This window comes from Myotis nattereri (genome assembly GCF_964212035.1).
Source record: "Myotis nattereri genome assembly, chromosome: X".
In the NCBI taxonomy this organism is placed as follows: Eukaryota; Metazoa; Chordata; class Mammalia; order Chiroptera; family Vespertilionidae; genus Myotis; species Myotis nattereri.
The window spans coordinates 97,013,698-97,034,645 of NC_138078.1; positions in this window are offsets into that span (position 1 = coordinate 97,013,698).

The window sequence follows — 20,948 nt, forward strand, 5'->3', positions numbered from 1 at the left end:
ATAACATATTTCGGTGTTTTCTATTTCCATCTTTATTAGAAATTTTTATCTATTTGGTACAAATTTTTAGTGCTTATAGATGACAAACCCAGTGCTAGGTACTATAAATAAGAAATTACTAAGATAAGTGACACCCTGGTTCCTAATGATCTTGTATTTGAACCTGCTCAGTGACTAGTATTGACACAATTCTAAATCCATCCTTTTCTTACAAAGTATTTAGTCAGTATATGTTATATGTTATTATATTTTTAATTAAAATCTGTTAATATAGATCCTTAATATTCCCAGAACTTTACTAAAATGAGAACCATCAAATAGCTTAGTATTTCTCAATGGACTTGGTAATTTGGTAGTTGAACAAGTACTTTTAAAAAATGCATCAATGGGATGTATTTATTCTAAAATTCTTAGAAATAGAGTTAGGAAAAAGGAGAAGTGAACTTAAAAGTTTGGAATATATATATATATAATTTTGGGGGGTAAATATTTTTATTGATTTTTAGAGAGAGTAGGGAAGGGAGAGAAGCATCGACATGAGAGCTGAGAACAAAACATCAATTGGCTGCCTCCTGCACATCCCCTACCAGGGAATCAAACCAGTAACTTTTTTGTGCATGGGATGAAATGATGTCCAACCAACTGAGGCATACTGGGTGGGACAATATATTTTTATGAAGTACATCCTTTGTATTTGCTCTTTATTTACAGATAAACTTTTCTGGTAGGATTGACTTATAGGACTCTTGTGTTGGAATCTTTTTTTTATAATTGACATATCTTTTAGGAATATCTATGATTATCTGGGGACAATTAATCAAACAAACCAGTTGATTTCTCCACTTGAGTCCCACCTCAGCCTTTAAAGAGAAACATGTCCAAATGGGCTCCTTAGAGTTACCTTGTACTACTAGATAGATCCCAAAATATTTTTCCCTAAATTTAAGTCATCCTAGTTGAGCTGCTCACTCTAGCCATTTGGGTATATCAAGGGCACCTCATCTTAATCCTTTTATTTAGATTTATTAATGAATGAATTATTTACATGTAGGGAAATATAAGACTTTGCCTAATTAAAAGTAATATATTGCTATTGGGCAACAAATGAGATGATTTAAATGGACTTTTTCTATTGTTGCTATCCATCTTTCTAGAACCAAGATTTATTTGTGGATTAATGATCAGTTCTTTTACTTCTTTGGTGAATGTTTTATGATACAAATTCGAAATAGGTGACTATTTACTTATATGTTCTCTTTATATTTGCTAAATCTAATATCAAATGCGGTATTTCTAATTTGTGTTTTCTAGTCACAATTTATTCAGTTTTCAAAGACCCTTTATAACTTATTTCATGGGGACCCTGAAGAAGAGTTGTTATATCAAGCCATTGCTGTTGTAACCAGCCTTTTGCTCAAAATGGAAGAAGTTGGAAGGACACTTCATAGCCCTACATCATCAGCCAAAGGATTCTCTGGTATAGTTTGTGCTTCTGGAGGACCCAGTGAGGGGAAAACAGAGAGCCCTTTGGAGAAAGATTCCTCCTTGCTCAGGGAAGAACCTCAGTGGTCATTTGCATTTGAACAGATTCTTGCTTCTTTGTTGAATGAACCAGCAGTGGTGAGGTTTTTTGAGAAACCCATAGATGTAAAAGCCAAACTAGAGCACGCAAAAACCTCTCAGTTAAGTTCTAGAAACAAGATGTAAATCTCTTAACAGGAATTGCCTATCAGACAAATTTACTAAGATTCCTGTAGTTGTCAGCTTGATTCCTGGGAGTAGAGATCAGGGATTTATTATGTTACCAAATGTTTGAAAAAGATATTTGGAAACACAATGAATCATTCCTTTGTGGTAGTCTCTAATTTTTATATTTTCCAATACAAATGTAATTTTTAAAAATATTGTTTTTCAATTAAAGTTTACATTCAATATTATTTTGTATTAGTTTTAGGTGTATAGCACAGTGGTTAGACAATCATATACTTTACACAGTGATCCCCCTGATATTTCCAGTACCTTCCTAGTACCATATATAGTTATTATATCATCGACTGTATTTCCTATACTGTACTTTACATCCTGTGACTACTTTGTAACTACCAATTTGTACTTCTTAATACCTTCGCCTTTACAAAATATGCAGTATCAGGGGAGTGTGTTAAATGATACCACCAGAGGGCGCCAATGTAAGACTTTTGGTAAAGAAATTACTAGTTTGTGCTGCTATTTCCATATGAATAACTGATAATTTTGAAAATGTGGTGTTAATGTTTGAGTATTAATGATGATGATATGTTATACTGATGAATGCTACTTTCAAAATTGGCACAGTCCTATTACAATGCTTTAGAAAACCAGGCTCTTAGATGTATAGCTTTAATTATAAGATTACCGTATGGGGGCTCATTTTCAAGTTATCTAACTGAAATGATGTTAACTCTTTAAAGTTAATCTAATCTTGTCTTCTAATAAACATTTTTAGTAACTTCCAAATTCTTCCTACCTGAGCAGTTCAGAAGCTGCTGACTCATACTTCTGTGTTATTGATAAAAATATATCAAGAACTCAAACTCTGGGTTAATATAAAGAAAAACAATATTGGATTTGGATCTAAGTGGATGAAGCCAGCTTTTTCAGAAGGGTTAAGAAAAAGTTCAATTTTAACTGTTTCTCGTTAAACTGAGAAATTACTTGAAATTCTTCTGAGCACTGCTGTTTGTGGCATTTGTCTCAGAATAGCTTGTGACTGCTTTGATTCTAGCTTTAGATTTTGGATTTTTACCAGTCACGTTTTAAGTTATATTAGATAGACTGTATTAGTCTGGCAAGTTCATAAAGTATACTAGTGTGTATGGCTGTGAAGATAATGTATAGAATTGCTGGTATTTACCTAAAAAGTTTTTACTATATGATTTAGATGTAAATTTCTATATACTTTATGCTGCTTATGTATCAGTCATTACAGTGAAGGTCCATGTAAAACTAATGGGCTTCATTAGCACTTTAAAGAAAAAATAAGCAAACTACACTTCTGATAGGAGCAATGTATTAATCATTTGACTTAAGAATTGTGGGGAGAAATCATCCACTGAGTTTCTTTCTTCAAAAAAGACTTTTGTTTTAAGCCCTTTGACTTTTAGATCTGAAACAGTGAAAGAATAGACATCCTTTAGACTCAGGTGACCCAAGAGGTCTCCTTTTGTGAAAAAATTGGTATAGTCAGCCTTTGACAAGGACCCATTGTGAATAAGGTGTAACACAGATGGCTTTGTCACCATAGAATATATTATTTTCAGAAAGACTCAAGAATTTTTAAGTGAACCCTTTGAAAATTTCATAAATTGGACTTAACCAAACACTTAATACTTGATAGCAATGTCTTTAAAATGATTTGGTCAACCTTGTCTTTTCAAGGAAATTACCATTTAAAGAGATAGTTGGTAAATAGCATCTATGCCTTTTCTCAGAAATGATTTGCTAAAACATCTCCACATTTTAGAATTTAGTTAATAGTTTATATGTAAACGATCACACATTTGCTATTATGTAATGATTGATACATTAAACTTTAGTAGCTATAAAAAGACACAGGCTCTATTCTATGCTTATATACAAAGGCACTATTGCACATATTTTGTTGAATATTTTGTCAATTGTATTTACAAAAAAAGATACTTTCTTAAGAGTAAATGCTATTAATATTTGATATTTTAAAGTCAGAATATTGAAGATTACCTTAGTATTGTATTATAGCCTATATTAATTAACATTGAATACATAAACAAATTTTTCAGTTGCAACAAGACTATACATGCAAGTTAAAAAGACAAACATTTTCTCAGTCTGTAGGAGAAATAAGCAAAATACATAGTTTTATAGTTGCTACCTTGCTGAACATTTGTTCTTAATAATGGGTTGTTCTTAATAATAAAAATCTTATGTAGCTATGTCAAACTGAACCAGAGCATTATACCTTATACATTACATTAAATATGTTATAAAGTGGCTTTTCTTGTCTTATAAAATAAATGTTATCAATCTATTCTAATAAACATGAAAAGTGGTTTACTTAATGATATTGCTATGTTATTTGTTACAATGTATTTTTATTAACACTAAATTCAGTTTTCACTTGAGGACTTCCTTCCTGTATTAGTTAAGGTTCAGTTGCAGAGAACAGAATTCACTCTTATTAGTTTAGCCAGGCAAAGATTTATTACCAGACATTAAGTGGCTTACATAATTATCAAGAGAACTGACTCTAAATTGAGCTTTGAAGAACAACTTCCAAAGCTATACCAGAGAACCAGGCCACCAAGGGAGTTGCTAGCTCTTCTATGATTAGGAAACTGCTACTTCCTATTGTCATGATGAAAAGCCAACACTACAGCTGCTACTCCAGAACCACACCACCTACTTTGATTTACACCAGAAAAATAGATGCCAAACCTCTCAGAACCCACCATCTAGTTATAGTTAACTAAATTGCAATAGAACAACCAAACATCTTCACAACCATGTGTGCCAGAAGAAATGGCAGAAACATAGCCTTCACCTTCCTTCTGTCAATCAAGTCTCAGTGTGTATGCATCTGATTGGCCTTGTTGCAAAGGAATCTGGGAAATGTCCTTTTAGCTTTTGTAATACAGGATGGCACACTACAAGGCTGGAATGAACACTGGATACTGTATTTGTTATCTATTGCTACGTAACAAATGACCACACACACACACACACACACACACAAATTTGTTATCTTTCCATTTCAGTGGGTAAGGCTCTGCTTAGGATTTCACAAAACTGCAACCAAGTTGTTGGCCAAGCTGGTTCCCATATAGAGGCTCAACTGGAGAAGAATCCACTTCCAAGCTCACTCAGACTATTGGCAGAATCTATTTCCTTGTGGTTATCTGGAGGGCCCAGCTTTTTGCTGGTAGTCATCTGGAAGCCACCCTCAGTTCCCAGAGGCTTCATTCAGCTCCTAGCAGCTGCCCTCAGCCTCTTTAGGCTGCCCAAAGTTGTTTGCCATGTGGATTTTCCCAAAATGGCCACGTCATCAATCCAACAAGGAGTCTCTAGAGCAGCGGTTCTCAACCTGTGGGTCGTAACCCCTTTGGAGGTCGAACGACCCTTTCACAGGGGTCGCCTAAGACCATCGGAAAGCACATATATAATTACATACTGTTTTTGTGATTAATCACTATGCTTTAATTATGTTCAATTTGTAACAATGAAAATACATCCTGCATATCAGATATTTACATTACGATTCATAACAGTAGCAAAATTACAGTTATGAAGTAGCAACGAAAATAATTTTATGGTTTGGGGTCACCACAACATGAGGAACTGTATTAAAGGGTCGCGGCATTAGGAAGGTTGAGAACCACTGCTCTAGAGCAAGCCTGCTAACAAGACAATACCTTCTATAATGTAACATAACCCCACAGTGGTGACCTCTCATCCCCTTTGCCATATTTTTTTAGTTAAAGGCAAGTCACAAGTCCTGCTCACTCTCAAGGGGAGAGAATTATACAACGGCATGAACATCAAGAGGCAGGGATCAGAGCTGCCAAACAGTATTTCAAATGGCTGTACCACTTAACACTCAAATCATTCATATAATTAATATGTTCTGGTAGCTCTGCATCCTCACCAACACATGGGATGGTCTTCCTTTTACATCTTAGCCATTCTGGTGGGTGTATAGTGGTGCTTGTGGTTTTAATTTGCATATCCCTGATTTTAAAAAAATAAACTATTGAGGTATAATTTTTTAAGATACTTTTATTGATTTCAGAGAGGGAGAGAGAGAGATAAACATCAGTGATGATAGAGAATCATTGATTGGCTGCCTCCTGGACACCCCTTACTGGGGATCGAGCCTGCAACCTGGGCATGTGCCCTGACCAGGAATCAGACAGTGACCTCTTGATTCATAGGTCGACTCTCAACCATTGAGCCATACCAGCCGGGCTTGTATAATCTATACAAATTAATACTCGTTTAAAGTGTACATCTTGATGTGTTTGACAAATTTATATACCTGTGTAACCAACCACACCACAATCAGAGTATAGAAAATTTTTACCGCCCTAGAAAGTTTCCTTGTTCCCCAACCAGGTCAACCACCCCTACCCCAGGCAATGCTTCTTCTGCTTTCTGTCATATAGTAAATTTATTTTTACTAGAGTTTCATAGAAATTGAGTCAACAGTAAGTTCTCTTTTATGTCTGTCCTTTCTTGTTCAGAATAATGTGTGTAAGATTTATCCATGCTGTCACCCATATCAGAAGTTTATTCTTTTTAGGAAGTATTTCATTAATATGAATCTACACAATTTGTATGTCCATTCACCTGTTCATTGTCATTTGAGTTGTATCTAGGTTCGTCTATTATGAATAACTAGAGACCCGGTGCATGAAAGTTCATGCACTTGGAGAGGGGGGTCCCTCAGCTCAGCCTGCCCCCTCTCACACTCCGGGAGCCCTCAGGGGTGGGAGGTGATCAGGGAAAGGCGACGCCCCATCACACCTCAGCTGCTGCCACTACCGGAAGCGCAAGCCTCAGCCAGCCCTGGTTACCTGAGCCTCGGGTGGCTCTGGGCAGTTGGGCAGCCATCATCCGAGGCCTGCCTGCACCTCAGGCCAGCCCTGGGCAGCTGGGGAGCTGAGGGGACTGTGGGACTCTGGAGGCGGAGCAGCCAAGCCCATCTGGGGGCGGGCCCAGCTTTGCCACACGCCTGCCACCTCGGCGGTGCTGAGGGGACTGGGAGCCGCCATCTTTGAGAGCATGGCAGTCAATTAGCATATTCCCTCCTTATTGGCTGTGGGCACCGCCATCTTTGAGGGTGGGACAGTCAATTAGCATATTCCCTCCTTATTGGCTGTGGGTGCTGCCATCTTTTTTTTTTTATTGCTTAAAGTATTACAAAGGGTATTACATATGTGTCCATTTTATCCCCCCGCCCTAGACAGTCCCCCAGCCTCCCCTACCCCCCAGTGTCTTATGTCCATTGGTTATGCTTATATGCATGCATACAAGTCCTTTAGTTGATCTCTTACCCCCCTACCTCCTGCCCCCCAACCCTCCCCGGCCTTCCCGCTGCAGTTTGACAATCTGTTTGAGGCAGCTCTGCCTCTGTATCTATTATTGTTCAAAAGTTTATAATGGTCTCTATTATCCATGAATGAGTGAGATCATGTGGTATGTTTCCTTCATTGACTGGCTTATTTCACTTAGCATAATGCTCTCCAGTTCCATCCATGCTGTTGCAAAAGGCAAGAGTTCCTTTTTTTTTTTTTTTACCGCAGCGTAGTATTCCATTGTGTATATGTACCACAGTTTTCTAATCCACTCATCTGCTGATGGGCACTTAGGCTGTTTCCAAATCTTAGCTATGGTGAATTGTGCTGCTATGAACATAGGGGTGCATATATCCTTTCTAATTGGCGTTTCTGGTTTCTTGGGATATATTCCTAGGAGTGGGATCACAGGGTCAAATGGGAGTTCCATTTTTAGTCTTCTGAGGTAGCTCCATACTGTTCTCCACAGTGGCTGCACCAGTCTGCATTCCCACCAGCAGTGCAGAAGGGTTCCTTTTTCTCCACATCCTCTCCAACACTTGTTGTTTGTTGATTTGTTGATGATAGCCATTCTGACAGGTGTGAGATGATAACGCATTGTCGTTTTGATTTGCATCTCTCGTATAATTAGTGACTTTGAGCAGGTTTTCATATGTCTTTCTGCCTTCTGTATGTCCTCTTTCGAAAAGTGTCTATCTAGGTCCGTTGCCCATTTTTTTATTGGATTGTTTATCTTCCTTTTGTTAAGTTTCATGAGATCCCTGTATATGTTGGAAATTAAACCCTTATCGGTGGTATCATTGGTAAATATGTTCTCCCATGTAGTGGGTCTTCTTGTTGTTTTGTTGATGGTTTCCTTTGCTGTGCAAAAGCTTTTTATTTTGATGTAGTCCCATTTGTTTATTTTCTCTTTAGTTTCCATTGCCCTAGGAGCATTATCAGAGAAGAAATTTCTTCGGCATATGTTTGCGATTTCGCTGCCTGTGGATTCCTCTAGTATTTTTATGGTTTCCCATCTTACGTTTAAGTCTTTTATCCATTTTGAGTTTATTTTTGTGTATGGTGTGAGTTGGTGATCTAGTTTCATCCTTTTGCATGTATCTGTCCAATTTTCCCAACACCATTTATTGAAAAGACTGTCTTGACTCCATTGAATGCTCTTGCCTCCTTTGTCGAATATTAATTGGGCATAGTGGTTTGGGTCGATTTCTGGGGTCTCTATTCTATTCCATTGATCTATATGTCTGTTCTTGTGCCAGTACCAAGCTGTTTTAAGAACAGTGGCTTTGTAATACAGTTTGATATCTGGTATTGAGATCCCACCTACTTTGTGTTTTCTCAGGATTGCTGCAGCTATTCGGGGTCTTTTTTTTATTCCAGATGAATTTTTGGAACGTTCGTTCTAGATTTGTGAAATATGCCATTGGTAATTTAATGGGGATTGCATTGAATCTATAAATTGCTTTGGGTAGTATGGACATTTTGATGATGTTGATTCTACCAATCCATGAACACGGTATATTCTTCCATCTGTTTATGTCTTCCTCTATATCTTTTTTCAGTGTCCTGTAGTTTTCAGCATATAAGTCTTTTACCTCCTTAGTTAAGTTTATTCCTAGGTATTTTAATTTTTTTGGTGCAATGGTAAATGGGATTGCTTCTGTAGTTTCACTTTCTGTAAGTTCACTATTGGTGTAAAGAAATGCCATGGATTTCTTAGCATTAATTTTGTATCCTGCTACATTGCCGAATTCATTTATTAAGTCTAATAATTTTTTGATGGAGTCTTTAGGGTTCTGTATGTACAGTATCATGTCATCTTCAAATAAGGACAGTTTTACTTCTTCTTTTCCAATCTGGATGCCTTTTATTTCTTCTTCGTGTCTGATCGCAATGGCTAGTACTTCCAGTACTATGTTCAACAGGAGTGGTGAGAGGGGGCATCCCTGTCTTGTTCCTGTTTTTAGGGGGAATGGTTTTAGTTTTTGCCCATTGATTATGATGTTGGCTGTGGGTTTGTCATATATGGCTTTTATTATGTTGAGGTATGATCCCTCAATTCCTATCTTGCTGAGAGTTTTTATCAAGAAAGGGTGTTGGATTTTGTCAAATGCTTTTTCCGCATCAATTGATATGACTATGTGGTTTTTTCTCTCAATTTGTTTATGTGATGTATCACGTTTATTGATTTGCGGATATTGTACCATCCTTGCATCCCTGGGATAAATCCTACTTGGTCATGGTGTATGATCTTTTTGATGTACTGCTGGATCCGATTTGCTAGGATTTTGTTGAGGATTTTGGCATCTATGTTCATGAGGGATATTGGCCTATAATTCTCTTTCATTGTATTGTCTTTATCTGGTTTTGGGATTAGGGTGATGTTGGCTTCATAGAATGAGCTTGGAAGTGTTCCTTCCTCTTGGATCTTTCGACATAGTCTGAGGAGGATAGGTTTTAGGTCTTCCTTGAATGTTTGGTAAAACTCCCCTGTGAAGCCATCTGGCCCCGGGCTTTTGTTTGCTGGAAGCTTTTTGATTACTGCTTCGATTTCCTCCATAGTTATTGGCCTATTGAGATTTTTAGATTCTTCCTGGTTAAGTTTTGGAAGGTTGCATTTATCTAGGAATATGTCCATTTCCTCCAGGTTGTCTAGTGTGTTGGAGTAGAGTTGTTCATAGTATTTTCTAACAATCCTTTGTATTTCTATGGGGTCTGTTGTTATTTCTCCTCTTTCATTTCTGATTTTGTTTATTTGGGTCCTCTCTCTTTGTTTCTTGGTGAGCCTGGCTAGAGGTGTATCAATCTTGTTTATCCTTTCAAAGAACCAGCTCTTGGTTTTGTTGATCTTTTGTATTGTTTTTTTGGTCTCTATGTCGTTTATCTCTGCTCTGATCTTTGTTATTTCCTTCCTTCTGCTTACAGTGGGCTTTTTTTGTTGCTCTCTTTCTAATTCTTCGAGTTGTAGAGTTAGGTCATTTATTCTCATTGTTTCTTGTTTCTTGCAGTAGGTTTGTAGAGCTATGAATTTCCCTCTCAAGACTGCTTTTGCTGTGTCCCATAGGTTTTGGATTGTTGTGTTTTCATTGTCATTCGTTGCCATGATGTTTTTTATTTCTTCTTTGATCTCACTGGTTACCCAGTCGTTGTTTAATAGCATGCTATTTAGTCTCCATGTGTTTGATTTTTCTGGATTGTTTTTGTTGTAGTTGATTTCCAGTTTTATGCCTTTGTGGTCTGAGAAGATACTTGATATGATTTCAAGTTTCTTGAATTTGAAGAGACTTTGTCTGTGACCCAATATATGGTCTATCTTTGAAGATGACAAATGTGCACCTGAGGAGAATGTATATTCTGTGGCTTTGGGGTGAAATGTTCTGAAGATGTCAATTAATTCCATCTGATCTAGTGAGTCATTTAGGATTGATGTTTCTTTGCTGAGTTTCTGTTTAGAGGATTTGTCCAGTGGCGATAATGGGGTGTTAAGGTCCCCTACTATGATTGTATTGCTGTCAATCTCTCCCTTGATCTTCTCCAGAAGATTTCTTACGTATTTGGGTGCTCCTGTATTGGGTGCAGATATATTTACCAGAGTTATTTCTTCTTGTTGGACTGCTCCCTTTAGTATTATGAAGTGGCCTTCTTGATCTCTTTTTATGTCCTTCACTTTGAGATCTAATTTGTCAGATATAAGTATTGCTACCCCGGCTTTTTTTTCACTTCCATTGGCCTGAAAAACCTTTTTCCATCCCTTCACCATCAGTCTGTGTGCGTCTTTTTTTCTGAGGTGGGTTTCCTGTAGACAGCAGATATATGGGTCATGTTTTCTTATCCACTCATTTACCCTATGCCTTTTGACTGGGGAATTTAATCCATTTACATTTAAAGTTATTATTGATAGAAACTTGTTAGTCGCCATTTTTGTTGTTTACCGCTGCGTTCCTTCTTTGTTTCTTGTTTTTTCTATTTACAGCAGACCCTTTAGCATTTCTTGCATTGCTGGTTTGGTTGTAATAAACTCCCGTAGACCATTTTTGTCTGTGAAGCTCCTGATTTGACCCTCAATTTTGATTGATAGCCTCGCTGGGTATAGTATTCTTGGATTCAGACCCTTCCTTTGCATGACTTTGTATATTTCATTCCATTCCCTTCTTGCCTGATGTGTTTCTGTTGAGAAATCGGTCGCTAGTCTGATGGGGGATCCTTTGTAGGTAACTTTCTGTCTCTCTCTGGCTGCTTTTAAGATTCTTGCTTTGTCGTTGGTGTTTGCCAATTTAATTATTATGTGCCTTGGTGTCAGTCTTTTCGGGTTCATTTTGTTTGGGACTCTGAGCTTCTTGGATTTGTGTGAGTTTTTTCTTCCCTATATCAGGGAAATTTTCCGTTACTATTTTTTCAAACAGGTTTTCTATTCCTTGCTCAGTTTCCTCTCCTTCTGGCACCCCTATTATTCGGATGTTGTTTCGTTTAGCATTGTCCCAGAGTTCTCTTAGGCTCTCTTCCTGCTTTTTAATTTTTTTTTCTAGAAGCTGTTCTGTTTGGGTATTTTTTTCTACCTTGTCTTCTAGCTCGCTGATACGGTCCTCTGCTTCTTCTAGTATACTGTTGATGCTTTTATTGAGTTCTTTATGGCAGTGATGTCGTTTTTCATTTCTTCTTGGTTTCTCTTCATTTCCTCTTGGTTCCTACACATATTGTTGAATTCGTCTTCCATTCTTTTCATCCACCTTATGACCATTACTCTGAATTCTTTCTCTGACAGGTTGCTTGCCTCCATTGCCTCTATTTCGTTTACTTCCTTTTCTGATGATGCCTGTTTTTCTTTCATATTTGGGTTGGTTCTTTGTTTCACCATGATTTCTCTTCTCAAGGTGTTTGGTTATGTAGATCTCTCTCTGTTGCGCTGATTCAAAGGCACAAAATACAACACAACAAGGCACAATGTACAAGGCACCAAACTAAATGCATTCACGATATTAATAACCCCAAATAAAGGTGACCCCCCCGAGCGAAGAGAATTAGGGGATAAAGGAGAAAAAAGAGAAAAATATTAGAGAGAAAAATAAAAAACAAAAAGGAGTGCCGAAATGAGATTGGGAAAAGGGAGAGAAAAAAAAAAACACAAAAAGACCAAAAAAAACCCAAAAAAAAACAAAAAACAACAACAAAAACAAAAAAAATTAAGAGAATGAAATAGAGGTGGGGAAGAGGCTATTTGTATGGGGAGAGCGAGGGATTGGAAATTAGATATATAAGTAGGGTGAAATTTAGACAGTGGGTAGAAAGAAGGAATAGGTAAAATCCAAAGCAGGAATAGGGTAAGAGAAACAGGACAACAAAAGGGAAAAAGTGAGGAAGAGAGTTTTGGCTTAAGGGTAAATGTGAGATAGAGAGAAATGATGCTAAAGGAACGATGAAAATAGAGTGTAGAACACTAATCCCAAAATAAAATAAAGAAAAATAAAAAAAAATAATAAAAAATAAAATGACCCTTGAAAAAATGGTAAAAGGATAGCAATAATACTGGTTAAAAAATGTAGTAATTAAAAAGGTAAAATCAGGTGATGAAAAAAATAAAAAATAAAAAAATAAATAAAATAGGTTCTTAATGAAATGGTGAAAAAAGAATTAAAAAAAATATATAAAAATATTCGGAAGTGAAGGTGCTTCAGATCTTCCACTCTTCTTTTTGGCTCGCCTCAGTCCTGCCAGGCATTCAGGGGAGTGTTGAACTTCCCTGTGATACACTGTCCCTCCGTGCAGTAAACCACAGACCTGATTTTAAGGCAGGTTGTATTTTTTTACCAGACTGCCTTTATTTGTGATTGCAAAAGAGACAGTTCGTGGCTCTGCCTCTGGGTGGCAGTGTGTCTGGATTTACCTCCGAGGCTCTAAGTCCTCTCTATCAGTAGGGTTTTGTCCTCTATGGTATTTGGAACTGATTCGGGAAAGACCACTGCCCAGAGCTGGTTCCTTGCCACTGTCCGCTGTTTCCCAGGCTCCCCAAAAAGAACTTTCCCCTACAGGCTCTGCGAATGCCCCCAACTGGGGAATCCCATGCGCTGGGTTTAATAATCAAATGCACGGATCTAAGGGGAACTGTAACAAGAGCCTGATAGTTGTGCGAATTCGCAAGCCTCCACCTTCCAGGTCTGTGCACAGTCTCCGCGGCAGTCTCCACCCGCCCACTCGCCCCTGGCACCAAGCAGCCAGCAGATTGGCAAAGTCCAAGGCTGCTCCTTTACATCCAGTCCAGCTATGGGCTCATTTTTCGCGTTCCCTTCTGCCAGCAGCCCTGTGGGGCCCCTTCCCCACTCGCGGGTCACGCTGGTCCCAAGGGCTGCGGACTCTGTGGGGCGCAGATTCCGCCCCGAGCGCGCGAGCTCAATCCTCCCTCCAACCCGAACTGCAAACTGCACCTTTAGGGGATGTCCAACCTTTCCGTGAGAAGAAGCAGTGCTCGTCTGAGTTCACGCAGTCATGCTGCTTGAGATCCCTTGTTTCCAGGTTAGTAGCTGGTCTCTGGATGCTGGCAACAACCACCCAAGATGGCGCAGTCTCCGCTGCTTAGTTGGCACACCAGGAGAGGCTTCAGCCGCAATCTCCAACCGTCCTTTTTTTTCCCTGGGGGGTTCTCAGTCTTTCCTAGCTGCAGACAATCTCTCAGCTGAAAATCCTCTACCTATTCGGGCTGAATGTTACCCGTTTCAGCTGCTCACCCTTATCTGCTCCAGGACAAGGCACAGGACACGTCCGCTTATACCTCCGCCATTTTCCGATCGGGTGCTGCCATCTTTGTGACAGCATGAGGTCAATTAGCATATTCCCTCTTTATTAGATAGGATGTTTCAAGGAACATTTATGTACAAATCTTTTTGTGAACATGTTTTCATTTCTCTAGGATAAATCCAGGAATGGGATCAATGGGACATATAAATATATTTTTCACCTCATAATAAATATCCAAACTGTTTTCTAGATCAAGTATATAGTTTTGCATTCCCATCAGTAATATATGAGAGTTCCAATTGCTCCACATTCTTGCCAGCACTTGGCACTCTTAAATTTTGACCATTTTAGGGGGTGTGGTATTTCATATATTATAGTGTTTTCTTTTTTTGCAAAATAAGCCAGTCAGAGAAAGATAAATATCACATGATCTCACTCATTTGTGGAATATAATGAACAACATAAACTGATGAACAAAAACAGGTTCAGAGAAGCATCGATCAAACAGTCAAACCTCAGAGGGAAAATAGGGAAGGGTGGGGGTAAGGGGAAGAGATCAACCAAAGGACTTGTATGCATGCATATAAGCCTAACCCAGTGGTCGGCAAACTCATTAATCAACAGAGCCAAATATCAACAGTACAATGATTGAAATTTCTTTTGAGAGCCAAATTTTTAAACTTAAACTATATAGGTAGGTACATTGTTATTAACTTAATTAGGGTACTCCTAAGGCTTAGGAAGAGCCACACTCAATGGGGCCAAAGAGCTGCATGTGGCTCGCGAGCCACAGTTTGCCAACCATGGGCCTAACCAATGGACACAGACACCAGGGGGGTGAGGGCATGAGTGTGGGAGGGGGGGGGGATAAGGACACCTATATAATACCTTAATCAATAAAAAAAAGAAAAAATGTGTTGGAGTGAAATTGGTTAAACATGAACATACAGGTTTCAGGTGTGGGTTTCTGTGTCACAAGAACTGTATATTGCACATGTGCTCATCACCCAAAGTCAAATATTCTCCTTTCACCTTATATTAGGACATTCTTCTCCCACCATCTCCTTCCCTCTAGTAACCACCACACTGCTGTTTGTGTTTCCGAGTTTCAGTTTTATATTCCACATGTGAGTGAAATCATATGGTTCTTAGCTTTTTCTGACTTATTTCACTTAGAATAATGTTCTCAAGTTCCATACACATTGTTGCAAATGGCACTGTTTCATTCTTTCTTATGGCTGAGTAGTATTCCATTGTGTATATGGACCACATCTTCTTTATCCAGTCCTCTATCCCAGGATACTTTGGTTGTTTCCTGTCTCAGCCACTGTGAATAATGCTACAATGAACATAGGGGTGCATATATCTTTGCAAATACATGATTTTGAGGGTTTTGGGTATATACCCAGGAGAGGGGTTGCTGGGTTGTATGGTAGCTCTATGCTCAATTTTTTGAGGAATCGCCAGACTGCTTTCCATAGTGGTTGTACCAGTCTATATTCCCACTGGCTGTGGATGAGGGTTCCCTTTTTTTCCACAGTCTCTCCAACACTTGTTAGTGCTTATCTTATTGATAATGGGCCATTCTAACAGGTGTAAGGTGGTATCTCATTGTAGTTTTGAATTGCATTTCCCTAATTGCCAGTGAGGTTTAACATCTTTTCATATATCTATTAGCTGTTTGTATGTCTTCTTGGGAGAGGTGTATTTTCAGGTCCTCTGCCAACGTTTTTATTGCATTGTTTATTTGTTTGGTGTTGAATTTTATGAGTTCTTGATATAATTTAGAAATTAAACCTTTGTCGGAGCTACCGTTTGCAAATATCATTTCCCATCTCACTGGCTGCCTCTTTGTTTTGTTAGTTTCTTTTGCTGTGCAGAAGCATTTTAGTTTGATATAGTCCCATTCATTTATTTTTGCTTTACTTCCCTTGCCTTTGGGGAGAAGTTCATAAAATGTTCTCTATGACCAAAGTCCTAAAGTTTGGTACCTATTTTTCTTCTATATAACATATTGTTTCTGGTCTTATATTTAGGTCTTTGATCCATTTTGAATTAATTTTTGTACATGGGGACAAACAATAATCCAGTTTCATTCATTTGCATGTGGCTTCCCAGTTTTCCCAGCACCATTTATTGAAGAGACTATCTTTATTTCTGGCTCCTTTGTCAAAATTATCTGTGCATATATATGTGATTTTAAAGCTGGTTTCTCTATTCTGTTCCATTGATCTGTGTCTGTTTCTCTGCCAATACCATGCTGTTTTAATTATCATAGCTCTGCAGTATAATTTGAAGTCAGGTAGCATGATACCTCCAGCTTTGTTCTTTTTTCTCAGGATTGCCTTGGCTATTCGGTGTCTTTTGTGGTTCCATACAAATCTGATGCTTTCTCATTCTATTTATTTAAAAAATGACATTAAGATTTTGATGGGGATTGCAGTAAATCTGTATATTGCTTTGGGTAAAGTGGCCATTTTAACTATGTTGATTCTTCCAATCCATGAACACAGGATATTTTTCCATTTTTTGTTGTATCTTTTTCAATCTCTTTTAATAATGCTTTGTAATTTTCAGTGTATAGGTCTTTCACATTCTTTGTTAAGTTTATTCTTAGGTATTTTATTCTTTTGGTTGCAATTGCAACAGGAAATGTGGTTTTTAAAAAATATTTCTTCTTCTGAAGTTTTGTCGTTTGTATACAGGAAGGTAATAGATTTTTGCACATTGATTTTGTGCCCTTCAACTTGACTGTATTTCTTTATTGTTTCTAGTAGTTTTGTTTTTGGTTTTGGTTTTTTTGGTGGAGTCTTTAGGGTTTTTGATATATAGGATCATGTCATTCACAAAAAGTGACAGTTTGACTTCTTCCTTCCCTATTTGGATGCCTTTTCTTTCTCTTGCCTCATTGCTCTCACTAGGACTTCCAGCACTTGAATAAGAATGGTGAGAGTGGACATCCTTGTCTTGTTCCTAATTTTAGAGGAAAAGCTTTCAGTTTTTCACCATTGAGTATGATATTGGCTGAGGGTTTATCATATACTAGAGGCCCAGTGCACAAAAATTTGTGCACTCGGGGGGGAGGGGGGTCCCTCAGCCTGGCCTGTGCCCTCTCGCAGTCTGGGACCCCTCGGGAGATAACGACCTGCTGGCTTAGGCCTGCTCCTGGGTGGCAGAGGGCAGGCCTAATCCCTAGGTGCAGCCCCTGGTTGGGCTCAGAGCAGGGCTGATTGGGGAGTTGGGGCGCCGCCCCCTGTCATGCACAGAGCAGGGCAGATTGGGAGGTTGCGATGCGACCCTCAGTCACGCTCAGGGTAGGGCCAATTGGGGGATTGGGGCACCACCCCCTGTCACACTCAGGGCAGGGCCGATGGGGAGGTTAAGGCTCTACCCCATCACACACAGAGCAGGGCCTGTGGGGTGGGGGGGTTGGGGCGCCGCCCTCTATCACCACAGAGCAGGGCCGATCAGGGGGTTGGTGCGCCACCACTCTCACACTCAGGGCAGGGCCGATGAGGAGGTTATGGCTCTACCCCATCACACACAGAGCAGGGCCCGTGGGGTGTGTGTGGGGGGGTTGGGGTGCCACACCCTGTCACACAGCCGCAGGACGATCAGGGGTTTGGGGCGCTCCCCCCTATCAGGCACAGAGCAGGGCCTATCAGGGGGTTGGGACGCCTTCCCCTGTCAGGAACAGAGCAGGGCCGATAGGGAGGTTGTGGCCCCGCCCCCTGTCACACACAGAGCCACAGGGCGATCAGGGAGTTTGGGCACTGCCCCCTGTCATGCTGATCCTGGTGCCAGGAGACCTCGCGGCTCCGCTGATCCCAGTGCTGGGAGGCATATTACCCTTTTACTATATAGAATAGAGGCCTGGTGCATGGGTGGGGGCTGGCTGGTTTGCCCTGAAGGGTGTCCTGGATCAGGGTGGTGGTCCCCACTGGGGTGCCTGGCCAGCCTGGATGAGGGGATGATGGCTGTTTGCAGCTGGTCACACACCCTTCAGGGTGGGGGTCCCCACTGGGGTGCCTGGCCAGTCTGGGTGAGGAGCTGAGGGCTGTTTTCAGGCTGGGACTGAAGTGCCCAACTGCTCCTTATTTTCTTTTTTTTTGTTTTATTCTGAGCCAGCTTTAGCTCTGAGGCTCCAGCTCTTAGGCCTCCGCTCCTGAAAGCAGGTATCTGGTTTGTTTAGGTTCTACAATCGAAACTCTGTATCAACTCCAGGTCTGAGATCCCGGCTAGCTGAAAGCTGGTTTCTGGGGTTTTGTTTAGCTTCTATTTTTGTAACTATGTTTCAAACTGCCAGCTCAGAGGCCTGCAGCGGCAGGCGGGGAACGTTGGAGTCCTCCGTCACTGAAGCAAGCAAGCCTCATGTTAGTTTCAACCTGCCTGGCTGCCGGCCGCCATCTTGGCTGGCAGTTAATTTGCATATCGCCCTGATTAGCCAATGGGAAGGGTAGCGGTCATACGCCAATTACCATGTTTCTCTTTTATTAGATAGGATGGCCTTCATTAAGTTGAGGTACTTTCCTTTTATTTCTATTTTATTGAGCGTTTTAATCATAAATGGATGTTGTATCTTATCAAATGCTTTTTGTGCATCTGTTGACAAGATCATATGATTTTTATCCTTTCTTTTGTTAATGTGGTGTATTACATTGATTGATTTGCATATGCTGAACCATCCTTATGCCCTTAGAATGAACCCTGCTTAATCATGATGTATTTTTTAATGTACTCTTGTATTCGATTTGCTAGTATTTTAAGATTTTTGCATCTGTATTCATCAGATAATCGGTCTTTAGTTTGCTTTCTTTATGTTATCTTTGCTAAATTTTAGTATGATGGTTATATTGGCCTCATAGAATGTGTTAGAAAGTATTGCCTCTCCTTCAATTTTTGGAAGAGTTTGAGAAGGGTAGGTTTTAAATCTTTGAACGTTTGGTAGAATTCACTGGTGAATCCATCTGGACCTAGACTTTTCTTTTTGGGGAGTTTTTTGATGGTTGTTTCAATTTCCTCACTATTGATATGTGTATTTAAATTTTCCAATTCTTCATGATTTAGTCTAGGGAGGTCATATATTTCTAGGAACTTATTCATTTCTTCTAGGTTATTGAATTTGGTGGCATATAGTCTTTCATAATATGCTAGTATGATGCTTTGTGTATCTGTGATGTCTGTGGTGACATCTTTCACTTATGATTTTGTTTATATGGGTCTTTTCCCTGTTTTCCTTAGTGAGTCTAGCCAAGAGTTTGTCAATTTTATTAAATTTTCAAAGAACCAGCTCTTTGTTTTAATTTTTTGTATAATCTTTTTGTTCTCTATTTCATTCAATTCTGCTCTAATTTTTATTATTTCCTTTCTTCTACTGACTTTGGATTGCTTTAGTTTTTTTCTCAGTTCTTTCAGATGTGATGTTAGATCATTTACTTGGAATTTCTCTTGTTTCTTGAGATAGGCCTGTAATGATATAAACTTTCCTCGTAATTACTGCTTTCGCTGCATCCCAGAAGTTTCTATGTGTTGCATTGTCATTCTCATTTGTCTCTACATATCTTTTGATCTCATCTTTTATTTCTTCTTTTACCAAGTCATTTTTTTTTAATCCTCACCCGAGGATATTTTTCCATTGATTTTTAGAGAGTGGAAGAGAGAGGGAAAGACAGAGAAAAATATCAATGTGAGAGAAACACATCAATCTGTTGCCTCCTGCACATGCCCCAACCAGGGCCTAGGCTGGGGAGAAGCCCACAACCAAAGTATGCGCCCTTGATTGGAATCGAACCCAGGACCCTTCAGTCCACAGGCCGATGCTCTATGCCCTGAGCCAAACCTGCCAAGACGACCCAATCATTTTTTAGTATCATATTGTTTAATCCCCATATGTTTGTGGTTTCTTCCGTTTTGAAGTTGCTCTCAAGGCATCATGGTCAGAGAATATGCTTGGTATAATTTCAATCTTCTTGAATTTGTTGATGCTAGTTTTGTGACCCAACATATGGTCTATTCTTGAGAATATTTCATGTGCGCTGGAGAAAAATGTATAATCTGATATTCTGGAATGAAAGGTTCAATAAATGTCAATTATGTCCATTTGGTCTACTGTTTCATTTAAGGCCAATATTTCTTTATTGATTTTCTGTTTGGTTAATCTATCTAGAGCTGTCAATGGAGTATTAAGGTGCCCAACTATGATTGTGTTTTGCTCTCTTTCTCTCTTTAATTCTGTGAGTAGCTGTTTTATATATTTCAGGGCTCCCTGGTTGAGTGCATGTGTATTAAATAGTGCTATGTTTTCTTGATGTAGTGTCCATCTTGGTCCTTGTTATCTTGAAATCTATTTTGTCAGATATAAGTATGGTTGGTTACCCCTGCTTTTCAGTGGTTGTTATTTGCTTGGAGAATCATTTTCCACCCTTTTACGTTGTATCTACCTTTGTCTAATCTAGCTTTGTCTCTTGTAGGCAGCATGTAGTTGGGTTTTATTTTTTGATCCACTCTGCTACTCTGTGCCTCTTTTTAAAGAATATATTTTTATTTATTTCAGAGAGGAAGGGAAAGGGAGAGAGAGATAGAAACATCAATGATGAAAGAGAATCATTGATTGGCTGCCTCCTGCATGCTCCCTACTGGAGAGTGAGCCCGCAACCTGGGCAGGTGCCCTTGACCAGAATCGAACCTGAGACCCTTCAGTCCACAAGCGACATTCTATCCACTGAGCCAAACCGGCTAGGGCTACTCTGTGCCTCCTTATTGATGAATCAGACCAATAACATTTAGGGTAATCACTGCTGTATGAGGATTTCCTATAGCCATTTTATCTTTTGTTTTCTGGTAGCTCTACGCCACCATTGGTTCTTTTCCTTTGTGTTTCTATCTGTTGTTTTTGTTTGGTGGTATTCCATACTTCTTTCCTGTTTCCTCTCTTTTAAGCTATGTGTCCTGGTTTGGGGATTTTTGTGTGTGGTTACCATTAGGTTTATTAAAAATAAACTTGCATGTATACTGTAGCTTTTTTTTTTTTTGAGTGCACCTGATCTTCATTCTCCTTTGCCAGTTCAGACCTTACTCCCTCCCCTTTTATGTTTTTGTTGTCACAAATTATCCCTGTTTATGCTGTAAGTT